The sequence below is a fragment of the Amblyraja radiata genome, chromosome 26 (assembly GCF_010909765.2).
Source record: "Amblyraja radiata isolate CabotCenter1 chromosome 26, sAmbRad1.1.pri, whole genome shotgun sequence".
Classification (NCBI taxonomy): domain Eukaryota; kingdom Metazoa; phylum Chordata; class Chondrichthyes; order Rajiformes; family Rajidae; genus Amblyraja; species Amblyraja radiata.
Window position 1 is genome coordinate 1,278,391 of NC_045981.1, and position 17,346 is coordinate 1,295,736.

General features: G+C 41.9%; 1 protein-coding gene across 7 annotated transcripts in view; it reads right to left on the reverse strand.

The window, feature by feature from the left end:
* The window catches only part of arhgap44 (Rho GTPase activating protein 44), a 188,205-nt gene that overhangs the window by 86,561 nt on the left and 84,298 nt on the right, over positions 1-17,346 (reverse strand). The gene's annotated exons all lie outside the window — the stretch shown is intronic.

Below are 17,346 nucleotides of genomic sequence, written 5' to 3' on the forward strand. Positions count from 1 at the left end.
AAAGTATTAATTCAGTTATTGTTGAACTGAGGTAAATTTATGATGCATTTGATTTACAAGAATAGCCTTCGCTAAACAGTCTCTTCTATTGGTTAACTCTCCAATCTGCTTCTGCACCAGAACGCCCAGATTGTTTATGCATCTACACAAAGGTAACTCTAACCCTGTCCACCAGAGGGCCGTTCACTCTCTCCACCATTCAAATGGCAATTCCACCATGATGTGTTTGAAGAATGGTCCCGGCCCGAAACGTTACCTGTTCAAGTTGTCCAGAGATGCAGCCTCACCCACTGAGTGACTCCAGCACCTTGTGTCTTTTATTGAAAACCAGCACCTGCAGTTCCTTGCATATTTCAACCATTATTGCATTTTTAATTTGTGAGATTTTTTCTACAATATATATATAGACTGATCTTAAATAGTTCCTAAAATTCATGTGATAGGAGCAGAATTAGATCATTTGGCCCATCAAGTCTACTCTGTCATTCTATAATGTATTTCCTCTCTTTCCCTCTCAACCCCATTCTCCTGCCTTCTCAGCATAACTTCTGACACTCGTCCTCATCAAAGATCTATCTATATCTGCCTTAAAAATGTTCATTGACTTGGCCTCCATAGCTGTCTATGGCAATGAATTTTACAGATTCACCACTCTCTGACTAAAGAAAGACATAAAATATGATGTGCACCACAGTGCTGTTTATTCTAAAAACATGAATTAAAATTTCAACATCAGTATTCATATATTATCATTATTATATCATTAGTCAAAATACTAAGCAAAATACAAATTGCTTTGAAATATAGAAAGAAAGAACTACAGATGTAGGTCTGAAGAAGGGTCCCAACCTAAAACGTCACTCATCCTTTGTCTCCGGAGATGCTGCCTGATCAGTTGAGTTACTCCAGCACTTGTGTCTATCTTTGCTTTAAAATATACTCAGTAGCGCTAAACTCTAGAAAATCTTAGCACACAATTTCTGAATATAATTGAACTAAAATAAGCTGAGAGTGAGAATGATTTTGGAAGCACAATGAAAGTGTGAAATTTAAGATTGCTAGTTTGGAAATACATTTGTATCTCGTGGCCTTCAAACATAAAACACAGATGAAAGGACATAAAACAGAATAGTAGAGATTTTTACATCGATGCATAGTGAGATTGTAAATGCATAAGCCATGTCAGAATTGTATGAAAGTATTAATTCAATTATTATTGTACCGAGGTGAATTTAAGCGGCATTTGATTTACAAGAATAGCCTTCGCTGATCAGAAAGGTTCACATTTTAGAAACTGTTCTTCCTGATCTCAAAGCAACCCAAACCGATTTGTATCCAATCATTAACTTCCTTTGATGTTTAATCTTTATAGGAAACTCGGTGTTCAGTCAAGCTGTGAATCTGGAGGTCAGCGATCTTAGGAAATGTGTTTGAGGTTTGGCACTTTAAACCAGGCTCAAATTTCATAGTCTACAGGACTGCATTGAACCGACCAACCACCCCATCCCTCCCCCAAGTGGCGGAACAGCATGATGGCGCAGCGGTATGGGTACAGTGCCAGAGGTTCGATCCAGACTACGGGCGTTGTCAGTACAGAGTTTGTCGTTCTCCCCGTGACCTGCGAGGGTTTTCTCTGGGATCTCTGGTTTCCTCCCACACTCCAAAGATGGACAGGTTTATAGGCTAATTTTATTGATATGGTTGTAAATTGTCCCTAGTGTGTGTAGGATAGTGCTAATGTGTGGTGATCGCTGGTTGGTGCGGACTCAGTGAGCCGAAGGGCTGGTTTTTCCATGCTGCTTCTCTGACAAAAAAATACTTAAAGCAGGTTCTTCAAAGCTCTGGACACTATTACTATCTCCTCAAAAGTGAACCAACATCAATAGCATATTAACAAGGTTAATATTTCCATAATCTTGAAAAAAACATTGAAGTCATACTTCTACAATGGTGGAGAGAGACATGGTGGAGAGAGTCACTGGCTTTAAGTTCCTGGGAATAAACATCTCCCAGGACCTCAAATGGCAAATGAACACCGTCACTCTCGTGAAGAAGTCACAGCAGCGGCTGTATTTCCTGAGGTCTCTGCGGAGAGCAAACGTCTCACAGCCGCTGCTGCTGTCCTTCTACCGATGCGCCGTGGAAAGTATCCTCTCCTATGGCATCCTGGTGTGGTTTGCTAGCTGCACTGTGGCTGAGAGGAGGGCGCTGCAGAGAGTTATAAAAACTGCGCAGAGTATTACAAACGCTCAACTGCCCTCCTTGGATGATATATATAGGGCCCGATGCTTGCGCTGGGCCACAAACATCAAGCAGGACACATCCCACCCAGCCAACCACCTTTTCACTCTGCTACCCTCTGGGAGGCGTTTCAGGTCTCTGAAGGCTCGCACCGGTAGACTAAAAAATAGTTTCTACCAATGTGCGATAAAAGAACTTAATTCCAACAGAGAATGCTGGGGAAGCAAAATGTAATTCCAAGAAATGCAACATTCTTTTAAAATTCTTTTTAAATACTTATTTATTATTTTTACTAATAAGTGTACATATGTGTCAATGGTTGTCGTGTTTGTATTTTTTAACCGGAGGAGATGCAATGGAATTTCGTTGCACAGTATTGTGCAATGACAATAAACGTATTCATTCATTCATTCATTCATTCATTCATTCATTCATTCATTCATTCATACAATGCGCTAAAAGATGATTTTAATACATCAAATTTCAAAAAGTCCCCAAGTGGGAGGGGGGGGGGCACACTCTGTTGCTCCACTCCTTCGCTGGGTACCGCCAAGGCCAGTAATCATATGATCGCTCAGCCCCTCCCCCCCCCCACTTTCAAAAACGCTCCACGGCCCCTGGTTCAGACGGAGTGCACTGCCAGATGTGAGCGGGGAACTGAGGCCAGTTGTCCATGATGTCTGGATCGCAATGCTCGATGCTTCGTGTTTTGGAGTTGGCTAATGTTAGGGATTTGTTATTAGCCTGATTTGTAATTAGTTGACAAAACCTTAATTTATTTATCCGGAATATCCAGGGGGATGGGATAAGTGTAATATTAAAATGACATGCAAGGTGTCAGGCTGTCTGTCACAACATACAGCCCAGATAACACATTATTTCCTTCAGTTAAATAGTGGGAAGGTAGCACTATTGTCATTTGCCACTCAACTATTATGTTTGTTTACCTCACCTACTATTTCTAACCCCCCCCACCCCACCCCACCCCCCCCATTGAATAGAAATGTCCCCAATCTCGGTGTTTTGTTAATTGAACATGTACATGGACAACCTCAAGGAGTGTAATCAGATGGAAACTGATTCAGATACGACGTTTAAGAGCTTTTTCAAAGAAGGGACATATTTTAAAGGGGTGACAGAGATACTTGCAGGGGAATGTGTGAGGAGGTTATTATTTGTCTTTAGTTTTAGCTTGAACCAGGACATCTGAAGGTTCAAAGTTTAATATAGTAATTGTGCTGATACTGACTCCAACCAACTATGTAATGAATATCATCCATTCCGGAGGATTTAGTTTTCTGACGCCATTTAAACTTCACTTGGATTTCAATCACTTCAATGTAAAAGTAATTGGGAATGGGGAGCATTGAAACAAAAAGTTGCCCTCGGTACATATTAACTGTAATATAATAATGTATGCATGTTGGTGGGTGCAATCAAAACAAAGATCATTTTATCATTGTTGTGTTATGAATACCACAGAAAATGTTATGTACTCTCAAGATCACGTTAAATAGAATATTATTGCTTAAAAATATAGTTATTGGACTTTGCATTTCGGAAAAGTCCAAGCTGAGAGGAAGACAGCAAAATACTGAAAATATTGGGGGTGAAAATGACTTCAGGACAGTTTGTTAGGAAAATGAAGGAAATGGTAACAGAATACTTATTCAGCTGAGTGAGTGTCAAAATAGTTGCACATTTCCTATCTTTATTGTCATGTCTCTTCAGAAAAAAGAAAAACGTACATGTTTTGCGTGCTAGAAATCCACTATCGTCATGGTAATTTTAGTGTATGACATGCAACACAACCTGTGTTGGAAAGAACTGCAGATGCTGGTTTAAATCGTCGACACAAAATGCTGGAGTAATGATGGAGGCAGCATCTGTGGAGAGAAGGAATGGGTGACGTTTCGGGTCGAGACCCTTACTCCAGCATTTTATGTCCATGCAACACAACCTTTCGAGCACATTTGTCGAATCACATTAGTGTAACCTCATTTATTCAGCAGTTTTCGACGACGACTGCAGCAGGCATTTACCAAATTAACAAATGTTTTGTTGGTTGAACCACAGCCAAGTGCCAGTAATAGATAAACAAATACTTTCATTGCTGAGCTAAGAAAAGGACAGAAATATTTATCTCGATCGCATTTAATGTCACTAGGGATTTTACCCCGAGCACAAAATCTACCCCAGTAATGCAAAGAATTTGGTTTTGTGTCCTAGATTAGGGTACGATTTCATGTAAAGACATTATCTTTGGACACATTCTTCTGTTTCCTGTGTCTCTTGGCAGAAGAAACAAGTCTTTCATTCCTCCACAATAAACCAGACTACTTCCTAAAAGGTTGTTTTTTTTAACGTTAGCCCATTAAACTTTTGCACTTTCTACAGCATTCACTCTGCCAACATGTTCGCTCGTCTAATACATCAATTGGGTTATATTTCGTTTTTAGTTTAGAGAAACAGGCCCCACGGCCCACCGGGTCCGCGCCGACCAGCGATCGCCGCACATTGACACTATCCTAGGGACGTCAGATGGCACAATGGGCTAAGTGTTCGGCTGGCGACCGGAAGGTGGCCGGTTCGAATCCCGCTTGGAGTGCATACTGTCGTTGTGTCCTTGGGCAAGACACTTCACCCACCTTTGCCTGTGTGTGAATGTGTGTGAATGTGTGTGAGTGATTGGTGGTGGTCGGAGGGGCCGTAGGCGCAGATTGGCAGCCACGCTTCCGTCAGTCTGCCCCAGGGCAGCTGTGGCTACAGAAGTAGCTTACCACCACCGAGTGTGACTGAGGAGTGAATGAATAATGCGATGTAAAGCGCCTTGAGTATTAGAAAGGCGCTATATAAATCCCATCCATTATTCATTATTATTATCCTACACCCACTATGGACAATTTTTTTTTTTAACATTTACCAAGCCAATTAACCTACTAACCTGTACGTGTTTGGAGTGTGGGAGGAAACCGAAGATCTCGGAGAAAACTCACGCAGGTCACGGGGAGAACGTACAAAGTCCATACAGACAGCAGCCGCAGTCTGGATCGAACCCGGGTCTCCGGCGTTGCATTCGCTGTAAGGCAGCAACTCCACCGCTGCGCCACCGTGACCATAATTATCTTATTAGTTTGTATAATTTTCACAGCAAAATCACCAAATGCACATCATATATGAACTGAAATATGCTCTTCCCCATTTCCATTGAATAAGGTGGCATGTGTCAGTAGGCACAAGAGACTGCAGATTAAATGTGTAGGTAGGAACTGCAGATGCTGGTTTACACTGAAGATGGACACAAAATGCTGGAGTAACTCTGCGGGGCAGGCAGCCTCTCTGGCGAGTAAGGAATGGGTGACGTTTTGGGTCGAGACCCGTCTTCAGTCACCCATTCCTTCTCTCCAGAGACGCTGTCTGTCCCGCTGAGTTACTCCAGCATTTTGTGTCCATCTTCAAGAGATTACAGGTAATGGAATCTGGAGCAAGAAGTAATCTGCTGGAGGAAAAAGGAAACTGCTGGAGGAACTCTGTGGATTTTTGCGGCATTTGTTTGGGGAAAGGAGTGGACGACGTTTCAAGTCGAAGCCCTGCATACAGTATAACCCCATTGCATGTCACACTGTCAGGCAATAGTACTCAGGCTAATACAAATTATTGAATTTATTAATACCTAGGAAAATCATACAGAAATTCAAAACTTATAAAATGCAGTGGCATAATAGCATCTTACTTAAACATAAAATGTTTCAAATGAACATAATTTCAGTGACTTCTATAAAAAAACACGCACGCACAACATGCTGGAGTAACTCAGCGCGTCAGGTAGCATCTCTGTAGGTTGTGGATAGGCGTCAGGCACCCGAAACATCACCTATCCACATCCTCAGAGTTGCTGTCTGACCTGCTGGCCAACTCCACAACTTTGTTTTTTTGTAAAGCAGCATCTGCACTTCTTTCACAAACTGTTTTTGACAAAATCATTTGGAAGTCAAAGAAGCGAATAGATCTAAAGGCACAGAGGTGGCGCAGCGGTAGAGTTGCTGCCATACAGCACTGGAGACCCAGGTTCAATCCTGACTAGGGGTGCTGTCTGTACGGAGTTTGTACGTTCTCCCTGTGACTGTGTGGGTTTTGTCCGGGTACTCCGGTTTCCTCCCACTCCAAAGACGTGCAGGTTTGTTGGATAATTGGCTTTGGTAAAATTGTAAATAGGATAGTGCTAATGTACAGGGATTGCAGATCGCCAGGGACTCAGTGGGCCGAAGGGCCTGTTTCCATGCTGTATCTTTAAAGGCTAAAGTAAAATGTAGGATGGGTGATGGATACGTGTGTGAGAGAATTAATGCAGTGGTATAAGGAAACATGGATATAAACTGAGATATACTCTGCAACATCTGAATCAGCCACTTTAAATCTGGAACCACTTAAACCACGCAATAATGCAATTCACCAATACCATTTATTTCAAAGCTAAATTAAAGATTTAAAAAACTGACTACACTCATATTTCAACGCAAATTAATAACTTTGATGTTAATTTTAGTTTGAAATCAATCAAAAACAAGCTATTTGGAGATGCAATAAAAAGTGACTGCAGATGTTGGTTTATACCAAAGATAGACACAAAATGAGTAACTCAGCAGGACAAGTAGCATCTCTGGAGAAAATTAATAGGCGACGTTTCGGGTCAGAAGAGGGCTCCCGACTACAAGTTCACCCATGAATTTTGTCTAGAGATGCTGCCTGACCCCCAGCATTTTGTGTCGATCTATTTAGCAATGTTTTATTTAACGTGTACCTGTATTCAAAGTAGATTCAATGACAATAGCAGCAACTATATGGTAACAAGGTTTCAAGTTGTCAGCATTAACAAATAGCCCAAAAAACTATAGAGATTTTACATTTCACTCAGTTTGTTGCTCATATTGCATCTGTGGCAACGGATTTTACTCTCGAAAATAAACAGCGGTATGTATATGCTCAAATAAAATTGTTACAATCTTCAATAATCCCTGAAAATAATATTGAGCTGATACACTGAAGCATGGAAAATTATAGACCAAAGATGGATTTTATGGGACTTTTTATATCCTAAGCAGAATGCAACATAATTAACGCACACGTTTTAGCCTTGATTTTTTAATGCGTGTGGTACAGTGGTTAATACTACTGACTCATGGCTTCAGGGGTCCTGGGTTGATCCTGACGTCAGATATTGTCTCTGCAGAATCTGCACATCCTTTCCATGATCATGTGGCATTTCCTCTGTGGACCTCCAGTTTCCTCCCACAGCACACAGGTACTGTAATTGGCTCCAGCAACTCATCCCTTTGTGTAGGTAACCATCAGAAAAACAGTCAAATGGGTGGTCTGGGACGTCAGTGAGAGATTAGAAGATGAAGGGGGAACAGGGAAACAATGAGAGGGGGAATTGGATTCATGAGATTGTTCCTCGGGAAACTAGCACAGACTCGATGGGCTGAAAGGTCTTCTTGCTTAATATGAAACAAAATAAGTTACTTGCAAAAGAAGACAGGTACAAAAAGCTGGAGTAACTCAGCGGATCAGGCAGCATCTCTGGAGAGAAGGAATGGGTGACGTTTCAGGTTGAGACCCTTCTTCAGACTGAGTCAGGGGAGAGAGAAGTCTAGAGATATGGAGCAGTAAGGTGTGAAAATGACAGATCAAAGCAGACGATGATAAGGAAATGTAGAATGGTTCGTTGTTAACTCAGGGGAAAGTGGCAAGGAGGCTTTCAATCGGTACAACTAATCAGAAGGCCAGTGAAACCAAAGATCCTATAGCAAGCAAGATAGACCACTCCTTCTAAATGCAATGGGCTGACGTGTAGTACACAATGGACCCGAACGTGGGGCTTTTTTTCATCCATTTCAGTAACTGGACCCGACCCGACTCGCAGTGTAATCAACGTTGCGGGGGAACAGTTTGTGTTAATAAATTATAATTCTGAAAATGAGGAGAAGAATTTTACCAAATAACTTTTATTTTTACGAGGATGTTTCCGTAACCGGCTTCCGTCTCCGCACTAGTTATCTTTGCTCCGCTACGGGATCTTTGGTGCGGAGACGGAAGCCGGTTACGTATATGGGGCCGAAAATTACCCATGAATCTGCCCATGACCGTACTGCGTCTTTTTCGTCGAGTGGACTATCTTGCTCGCTATACGATCTTTGAGTAAAACCAGTCAGAGAACAGGTAGGGGAGGGACAGAGTGCGAGAGAAAGCAAGGGTGACAAACTTAGAGCAATCAAAATCCATATCGCTGGGTTGTAAGCCACCCAAGTGAAATGTGAGGTGCTCTTCCTCACATATAGGAGGTGGCAACACTACTGAGGCCAGGTTTTACTGTTCACTCTACAAAATCTATTAGAAGTTTTGCCTCCAAAATATTGCCAGATGCAGCAGGCTCTTCAACATGGTTTAAGGAATTTGCTTTAAAATTTCAGCACGAACAGAAAAAGCTGGAAACAATCAGCCGTTCGGGCAGCATGTGTGGAAAGGCTTAAACACTAATGTTTCAGGTCAGACACACTCTTAGTCAGAACTGGGGAAGAATTTTTGCCTCTATCCCAGTTCTGATGAAGGGTCACTGACATGACATTCAAACTCTGCTGCTCTTTCCACAGAGGCTGCCTGATTTGCCGCATTCTTCCGTTTCTTTTTTTTTAGGATTTTTTTTCAGATTTCTGGCATCTGCAGTTTAAAAAAAAATGTAATCTAAAACTTTCAAAGTGACTCAATTACACAGTAGTGGGTTTGCAGATACATGTAAGGGTCAACTAAGGAGAGCAACTATAAAACAGACAGTGAATAAATATAAGGACAGCAGATTTACTTCACTGCTGAAACATAAGTGAACCAGATAGGTTTGAACGGCAATCCAGTGGATGCTAATATTATATTACAGATTTATTTTTAATTAATTACTTTACTGAATTGAAATCCCCATCTGGCCTGAAGGGATTTGTTCCCCTGTCTCTAAATCACTGCTAAAGGCCCAGAATTTAATCTGTTGATCAGTTTAATAAAGCAGGCCTGTGTACTGCCAATTCAACAGTGGTAGGGGTTTGGGTGGTGCAGTGTTGAAGATACTACTTGTGATCTCAGAATCTTTCAGATTACATGTAGGTTTAATAGAAGTTTAGTTTTAGTTTAGAGATACAGTGTGGAAACAGGCCCTTCGTCCCACCGAGTCATCCCCATAAACCAACACTATCCTACACACTAGGGACAATTTACAATTTATAGAGAGGCTAATTAACCTGCATACCTGTACGTCTTTGGAGTGTGAGAGGAAATCGGAAGCACACGGAGAAAACCCACACGGTCACGGGGAGAACGTGCAGACTCCAGACAGACAGCACCCGTACTCGGGATCGAACCTGGGTCTCTGGTGCAGTAAGGCAGGAACTCTACCGCTGTGCCACCCTTGGTGATTGAAGTTTTACAATTAAAATTAGCTAAAAAGACTTCTGAAAATGTAGAATAATGAAAGGATTTATTCTAGATGTGTCTGTTTATTATCTATTTGGGGGCACACGAAACTAATGATGGATACTGCCAGTTTTGTAAGATATACTCACTCACTTTAACATATTTTGCAAACAAACTGCAAATCACATCCAGTGTAACTTATAGCCACAATATAAATAGTGAACTGTAGATGTTGGTTCACTATAAAAGAAGAAAACAAAGTGTTGGATTAACTCAGCAGGTCAGGCAGCATCTCTGGTGAACATGGTTAGGTGACGTTTCAAGATGGGACCCTTCCTCAGACTCACAAATCAGTCTGAAGAGTAGTCTGAAGAATGGTCTAGAACCAAAACGTCAATGACCCATGTCTCCAGAGATGCTGCCTGACCCGCTGATTACCCCAGCAGCTTGTGTCAGTTTAACTTGCAGCCCTGGTGTAACAATTGTTCAGTAACAAGTAAAGTTCCGGTGGTGTTCAAAAAACACAAATGTTTAAAATAAAATCAAAGATAAAAAAGAAACTGCTACTAGTGGAAACAAAGAACTGCAGATGCTGGTTGATGCACAAAGTACTGGAGTAACTTAGCAGATCAGGCAGCATGTATTTTATTTGCACAGTCTGAAGCAGGGTCCCGCCCTGAAACGTCACTGATCCATGTTCTCCAGAGATGCAGCCTGACCCGCTGAGTTACTCCAGCACTTTGTGTCCTGAACGGCTGATGAGAGATAGTGAGCATGTCAACATCAGGAGAGAGAGAGGGGAAGGTCAATGATTTGGTTTCAGATGCTTTCTCCTTTACAAATGCTGACGAGACTGCAGTATCTTTCCAGCTTCCAGTGTCACAACTCTACATGAACAATTGCTGTCAGCACAGATCTGCGGCTGAAAGAAAATAAACTACACACATTGTGAGCATGTAAAACAGATATCAGCCTGCCTGAGGCAGAGCAGTAACCTAATACTCAGGATTTACAGCCCGAGGTTTCTACATCTGAATCCTGAAATTGGATTATAAGCTTATAAGCATTCCACTTAACCAACATCTTGTACTGAATTTCAAACTGAGAACTGAATCAACTCACAAATCCAAACCCAATTTGCTGATTAGTTAGATACGCAACTGTATAATCAACCAATACTTTTAAATGAAAAATGCATGGAAGAAATCCTACATTTTCCAGTACTTGGCATTTTACGAGGGGGGATAGGAGGATCATATTGCACCACAATAATGAATATGGTTAACCATGTACCCAAGTGCTAATCATTGATGTGAAATAAATGTTGTCCAATAATTTAAAGCTACAATAACCTCAGTTTTTGTACAAATTAAAATAGTTGATTTGTAATCCCTACACATGCAGCAAGCAACCGCAAGGAATGAGGGACACATGTTTATTGAGAGATACACTAAAAGTCTGAAGAAGGGTTTCGGCCCGAAACGTTGCCTATTTCCTTCGCTCCATAGATGCTGCTGCACCCGCTGCGTTTCTCCAGCATTTTTGTGTACCCACCAGTCAGAGTGAGTCAGACCACAAATTGGAGGAACAGCACCTCATATTTCGCTTGGGTAGTTAACACCCCAACGGTATAGAAACATAGAAACATAGAAATTAGGTGCAGGAGTAGGCCATTCGGCCCTTCGAGCCTGCACCGCCATTCAATATGATCATGGCTGATCATCCAACTCAGTATCCCGTACCTGCCTTCTCTCCATACCCTCTGATCCCCTTAGCCACAAGGGCTAAGTATGAACATTGACCTCCAATTTCAGGTAGTCCTTGCTTTCTCCCTCCTTCCCCTCCCCTTCCCAGCTCTTCCACAGCCTACTGTTTCTGCCCCTTCCTTTCTTCTTCCCGCCTCCCCCACCCCCACATCAGTCTGAAGAAGGGTCTCGACCCGAAACGTCACCCATTCCTTCGCTCCATAGATGCTGCCTCCCCCGCTGTGGTTTCTCCAGCATTTTTGTCTACCTTCGATTTTTCCAGCATCTGCAGTTCTTTCTTAAACATACCACGTCGCATGTCTTTATGGGATGTGGGTGGAAACCGGAGCATCCAGAGGAGCCCACACTGTCACAGGAGCAACGTGCTAACACCACACAGTCAGCACCCGAGGTCAGAATTGAACCCAGTTCTCTGGTATTGTAAGGCAGTGGTTCTACACTCATAGAGTGATACAGTGTGGAAACAGGTCCTTCGGCCCAACTCGCCCACACCCACCAATATACCTTATTTAGAATAATTGATAATCTATAGGTTTTTTTTGAGTTGTTGTTGCATCCAAAGCCACAGCAGGTAAGATTCTCCATGTTCCAGTTCATATCCAGTGCAAATGACAAATAAAATACTTGCTCAATGGCTGAGAATTAGTGTAAGATGAGAATAGGTGAATTCAATGTAGAACATAGAAATAAGAAGAGTTATGAAAATATATGATGAATAACAAGGGGCAAAGGAAAAGCAAGTGAATACTATTAAAATTTTATTTAATTAAAAACTAAAATAAAGATGGGGGTTAATATCGAAGGAACAAACTTGGATTGGATATTTTAATTTTGGTTTAGTTTAGAGATACATGGCCCCATTGGAGCACTGTGTTCGTGCCGACCAGCGATCCCCACATTGTAATACTATCCCACACACACTTCAGCGGTAGAGAGGTTAATAAGCAGTCATTAACACAACACTCAAAAATATTCTCAGGACTTGAAAAGACGATTCAACTTTCGGTGAAGAGTTTAGTTTGTATTTAACTGTGCAAGTACAAGCAAAGTTGTAACGTTCAATAAAGTAAAAATGTAACTCAGGCAGCAAGAGGACCTAATGCCAATGCAGTGTCATGTATCAGTTCTGCATTCAATCATAGGTACACAAAAATGCTGGAGAAACTCAGCAGGTGCAGCAGCAACTATGGAGCGAAGGAAATAGGCAACGTTTCGGGCCAAAACCCTTCTTCAGAAGTAACTCAGAAGTCCCGCTGAGTTTCTCCAGCATTTTTGTGTACCTTCGGAGTCTGAAGAAGGGTTTTGGCCCGAAACGTCGCCTATTTCCTTCGCTCCATAGATGCTGCTGCACCCGCTGAGTTTCTCCAGCATTTTTGTGTACCTTCGATTTTCCATCAACTGCAGTTCCTTCTTAAAAACTGCATTAAATCATATTTGTAGCATTGGAACATAAATGACTGAGGGTGTCATTGATTATACAGCTTTACATTATTTGATTCATTCAACTCTGCAACTTTCAAAATTAGCTACATCATTATTTTAAGACAAGGAAACTAATCCAATCAAGCAGTCAAAGAAACTAAGAACTACGATTTGCTTTGAAGTCTGTGAAGAACTGCAAGGTCCTAAACAGGTGTTAATCTGTTTTTTTCACACCTTTACACAACAGTCTTTTTACAGGAACAGCAAACTCATGATGTACTCAAAACCTGTTGTATAAACTGAGTTTGTGCTATTTGGAAACTGTTAAAATGATCTAATGGTTTCTCCTTTTAGGGCAATTGGTTTAAAATAAACTCTGCATTTATTTGATGAGCTTATGAGCCATCCTGATCTGCCTGTGCAAGAATGTTCAAAGGATCTCCATTCATGAGAACAGCAGCTTTCAAGCAATCCTGTATATGGGTGCATATAATATATTTGAAAGGACACAAAGTGCTGGAGTAACTCAGTGGGTCAGTCAGTATCTCTGGAGAACATAAATAGGTGACGTTTTGGGTTGGGACTCTGGGCGCCGCATAATTTGTTGTCTTTGTCAGCGCCGTACCCCGTTCCTGCTTTACCCCAGTTGTGTACATTGAGCCTCAAGGGGCGGTGGAGGCAGGTTCTCTGGATGCTTTCAAGAGAGAGCTAGATAGGGCTCTTAAAAATAGCGGAGTCAGGGGATATGGGGAGAAGGCAGGAACGGGGTACTGATTGGGGATGATCAGCCATGATCACATTGAATGGTGGTGCTAGCTCGAAGGGCCGAATGGCCTACTCCTGCACCGATTGTCTATTGTCTAAACAAAGAATCTCACTGTGCCTGATCACATGTGACAATAAAGTATTCCTATTCCTATTCTTCGGTCAGAAGGAGGGTCCCAATCTGAAACGTCACCTATCTATGGTCTCTAGAGATGCTGCCTGACCCACTGAGTTACTCCAGCACTTTGTGTCATTTTCTGTAAGCCAGCATCTACGGTTCCTTGTTCCTTTGTTAATTAATTACCATTCGATTAATACCGCATGTGTAGAATGGGATTATAATGGGATCTATTATGGGATTATTGTGCTGCCATGGAACACAGAATATAATTTCAGTAGCAAATACTTAGGAACGCTAGAAAGCACAACAAAGTCACCCAATACACTCCAGAATCCATCTTGTGCCCATGGACACATTGAAGGTGATATATATATAACATACAGGGAAATAGACACAAAATGCTGAAGTAACTCAGCGGGACAGTGCCCTATGATGCACTTGTTTGGAACCACTAGCTGACCAATGTTTGCAATGCAGTCCCCTTGTATTGAGCTTGGTCTGATCATTCCTTGGTGATATTTCAATTTTAAAAATCATAAAAAATGTATACAACTTAATCCTGTTTTCTGCCTGTCCCTCCATTCTATGCTTTAACATATTTCTGAACCAACTGCTGCATTCTTAACTAGGCAAGAAAGAAAACACACAGAGTACTTGTGAAAAATCCTTCACAGAACAAACTGTTCGGTTTAATAGTGGCATATTTAAAAAAAATGTATTTGAGGACAGATGTGTCGAAACATGTGACATTAAACTTTTATTTTGCAAACTGCTCTTATTTTATCATATTGACTTATTTAATACAAGAAAGGAGGAGGCTATTCTGCCAATCAGATCCATGCTAGCTCCCAGCAGAACTAATTATTTCATTAATATTGGTTACTGAATGTTCCACCTGACATTGGACTCGAAGGGGAATCAGTGGGAAGTTCATACGTTCCTAAGTTATATGAGCAGAATTCGGCCATTCGGCCCATCAAGTCTACTCCGCCATTCAATTATGGGTGATCTATCTTTCCCTCTCAACCCTATTCTCCTGCCTTCTTCCCATAACCCCGTACTAATCAAGATTCTATCAATCTCCGCCTTAAAAATATTAATTGACTTGGCTATCTACAGCCTTCTGTGGCAATGAATTCTACAGCTTAACCACCCTCTTCCTCCTCATCTCCTTTCTAAAGGATTTTGATGCACTGTTGTTGGATGCATGCAACACTGGAGAATGGTCAGAAAGACAGTACAAAACTTCCATGCTTGCATGCACTGGTGCAAGAGAACAGAAATGTCCCATGATTTACATGGCCAAATGTCTCTCAGTTAACCATGGAACTGATGACTATTTTTCTCTACAGAAGTGCAGGCCTTCACATTGTCCTAAAGAATACACTAAAGTTGAAGAGTTTGTAATATTTGTAATATTTGTAATATTTTGTTCCTTACAAATTCAGATAAAATATTTCTGGGGAGAGAAAAAACAACATAGTTGCCAGAACATTCTTCGAGAAAAATGTGAAGCGTTAAGATGCATCGTGATGAATTAATATTAATATTTAGGTTCAAGTCGTTCTCTTTACATGTACGTGTTAGCTCGCACTGACAGGTTGCACATCATTTGCATGATGTTTAAAAATTATGTTTCACAAAATCAGCATTACAAAGAAAGAGAAAAATGTCCAAAGTAAAATAAAGCCTCGCAAAGTTGGGTTAAATGACTTTACAAGGGAGATTACAGTGGCCCTTGAAATTCAGACCCACTGCCTTGGTTTCCCAATGCTCTGTCATCTGAAAATGGATACGTTAGTGGGATTGGGCTGGAATTGGGACCATTTCCGTGACGAATCACTCCTCTCCAAATCCGGAAACAGGCATATTTCATACTTATGCACGAATGATTTCCGCATCAGTCATATATGTTATGGGAACATTCCCTAGGCAACATACATTTGGTACATACATTGTGGAGGTAGGTCCAGCACCCTGTTCAGAGATTGATCAATATTGAGTTCCAATACTTCAAACCACACTGATTCACCACTTCCCAAATTGACTGAAAGGTACAGCAGGAGTGGCACAATGGGAGAGTTGCTGCCTTACAGTACCAGAGAACCAGTTTCCGTTCCCTCACTAATGAGCCTGTCCCACTTGTACAATTTTTCAGGCGACTGCCAGCGGCGGGAGAACTATCTGAGTGAATTTCACACGGTGCAAAGCCAATGTGATAGAGACGCACGCTGCGATGAACAGGAAGGTTGGCGCTGTAATTAAGATGGTGAAAGCACAGTGTACGGTAAGTCCTTTAAAAGAGGGGGGGGGGGAGGAGAAGGAGGAGAAGGAGGGAGAGGGAGTGGAGACAACATTTAAGAAGCCAGAGATACACGGCTGTGAAGCTCGGCGGACATTTAACATTACCGGTCGGTTATCCTTGGTTCTGAAAACTACTGCTTACATTTTTTTCCCCCAATGAGCCAATGAAATTCACCGGTCAGCACTGGCTACAACCTACGAGAACCTATGATAACCATCAACCTCCTGACAACCCACTAGGACCTCCTGGCGACCAACCTACGGCACGAGAATTCTCGCTACTCTCCATGGAGGCTTCATTCTAGTCGCCACTAATTGTATGCGGCGACCATAATGAGGCCGCAACTAGTTCCCAGAATGCGGGAACTCCTCACGACCATGAAGGCGACTCCCCGGCAACCGCCCGGCAACCGCCCGCGAACATGTGGCCACCGCATAGTCTCCTGCAGTCGCTTAAAAAGTCGCCTAAGTGGGACAGGCCCATTAGGCTACTGTCTGTACAGAGTTTGTACATTCTCCCTGTGACCACTTGGGTTTTCTCGGGTGCTCCGGTATCCTCCCACACTCCAAAGACGTACAGGGTTGTAGGATGTGAATGTGGATCACATGGAAGTAGTGTGCACATGGTCCCACACATCAGTTTTTCTCTTTGGTGAACATAGAAACTCATCATACGAAAAACATAGCAAGATCAGCCCATTATTCAATCAATTTGCCCAAGGATGTATTTCCATCAAGTTCTGCTTTTATTTCAGATTCCCACCATTGACAATGTTTGCCTTTGGTTGATATTGGTAACTTCTAGTTTTGTTTCTCTCCCCCACTTGCGAGATATGCTCTGTGTCTATTCTATTTAAATATTTTATAGTTACAGGTTCACTGTCGATTTCATGGCAACTGCTGATCTGGCGCCTATTTTAATTCGCAAATAGACACAACATGCTGGAGTAACTCAGCGGGACAGGCCACATCTCTGAAGAGAAGGAATGGGTGACCTTTCAAGACCCTTCTTCAGACCTATTTTAATCCAGTCAAAATTAAGAGAGCACACTTGAAATCCTCCATGGAAGCCCCCCTGAAAAAGTGGTGCCTAGGCTGGGTGAGATGGCCGATCGCGACCTCATCGGGACTACCACAGCTGATCAGCAGGTTAGAGTTTGCCAGATTAACAAAGAGAAATCTGTCAACATTACATTTAAAGTTTTAATTGTTACTTTATACATCAATTGTTATACGGTACTTGAATCAGAAGAGGCAGCAACTGAAGTA